Source organism: Sapajus apella, unplaced genomic scaffold (genome assembly GCF_009761245.1).
Source record: "Sapajus apella isolate SASKATOON/1434 unplaced genomic scaffold, GSC_monkey_1.0 scaffold65, whole genome shotgun sequence".
Lineage (NCBI taxonomy): Eukaryota > Metazoa > Chordata > Mammalia > Primates > Cebidae > Sapajus > Sapajus apella.
The window spans coordinates 3,692,129-3,694,016 of NW_022437005.1; the positions used below are offsets into that span (position 1 = coordinate 3,692,129).

Below are 1,888 nucleotides of genomic sequence, written 5' to 3' on the forward strand. Positions count from 1 at the left end.
GGTGGGAGGATTACTTCAGCCCAGGAGGTCGAGGCTGCAGTGAGCTATTTGTGCCACTGCATTCCAGCCTGGGCCACAGAACGAGACTGTCTCTAAAACATATATATGTATGTGTATAGAATATATGTTTGTAAAGATATATTAATATTTTATATTTTTAATATATATAATATATATATGTATGACTGATGATCACTACCACTGGCGGTATTATTATTTTTACTTTATTAAAATACTGAGTTTTATATTTTTCACATGTATATTTTTGTCCCCCACCATTTTCACGTGTAACCACTACTAGTATGCCCTATCATAGCATTCCACATGTACTTAAAACCAAGCAAAGCGTGGAGTTCCATCTTTAAAAACTCCAGGCATTTTGGACAACACATTCTTGGCAATGGAACCTGGACACCATTTATCAAACATGGTAGGAAAGTTCTCACTCTGCATTATAAAAAGGACAGCCAGATATCAACTGCTACAGAAATGAAATAAGACAGAGAATTTTTTAACAAATTATTGAAACTATTTTCTTAAAGAGACTTCCTCCACTGCCAGAGATCTTGAATAGCCTCCTGGTCAGTCATCTGGAAGCAGTTCTTCACATAATTGATGAACTTGGCTTCCACTCTGGGAAGAAAACCACCTTTTCTATACTTGCTTGCATTTTCGCTTTCATGGCTTCTACAGAACTAGGTCCTTTTGGTGTCTGAGGAGTTTTTTTTCCGTTTTTTGAAGGATTCTTGTCCTTTTGATCTTCGTGTTGATGACGGTTTTGAGTCTTTTCCATTCTGATTTGACTTTTGTGCATTTTTGGCTGGAGTATCGCATGTAGATTTCTTCACTGGCGCTTTTTCTTCAGTTTCCTCATCATCATCATCATCTTCATCAGCAGCAAGTTTCTGTGGAAACTTGCTACCACCCGCTTTCTAGACATACTTAAGAGTTTCACACCCTCCTCCTCTTCATCTTCTGACTCTGCATCTTCCTCCACAGCTACTAAGTGCTGTCCACTGACATGCACTGGCCCCGAACCACACTTCAACTGTAAGACCACTGGCGGTGTTATTTCAAAGCCCCCAGGGGAAACCGTTGGCTGTACAGACATTTTCAAAGCTGCCAGTGTTACTTTAATTGGACTGCCTTCATAATTCATTGCCTCTGCTTCAACAATGTGCAATTCCTCCTTTGCACCAGCCCCAAACTGACTGTTCTTAGAGATAACTGGTGCCCATTTTCATCATCATCCACCTTAAAGTGATCATCTTAGTCAGCGTTTAGTTCACAACTGAAAAGACAGTTCTGGGGCCTCAGGGGGCTCATGTCCATGTCCATCGAATCTTCCATCGGGTGGCGGCATGCACTTAGGTGGAAGGGAAGGCGGACGGAGATAAACGACCACTGCTCAAAAGAGCAGCGGCACAGGATGGAATCACAGCAGGCAGCAGTATTGGTTTCTTTAGATACATTAAGTATGTGTCATGCATGGAAATTGGAAGAAGTCCATCCTCTTCTGATTCTGTACTGATGACATCCTGGTACAAAAAGAAACACAAATTCTAGAATAACCTTTGTGGCTAATAGGACTTCAGACTTAGCCCGGCCGTTGGAACTGTATCATCAATTTTGCCTCTGGTTTAATTTTCTAAGCAAGCACGTCCACGCTCCTATGTATTCCTTTTGTTTCAGCTGTGCTGGTCTAATCACCTTTTTTCAAACTTGAGGTCCTACTGTTCCCCCCGCCAGGCTAAGTGGCACCTCCCTAGGCTGCCTTCGACATTCCCCAACCCTGGTCTGGATGCGGATTAGGAACTTGTTAGCATCTTCCTGGCTCATCCACACCCCTTGTAATTCTGAACTGTTTTACACCTTGACTGACTGACGA

The 1,888-nt window shown here is 42.2% G+C and overlaps 1 pseudogene; it reads right to left on the bottom strand.

Moving 5' to 3' along the window:
• Positions 1–335: 335 nt before the first annotated feature.
• LOC116530216 lies at positions 336–1,430 on the bottom strand (annotated as a pseudogene).
• Between the last annotated feature and the right edge of the window lie 458 nt (positions 1,431–1,888).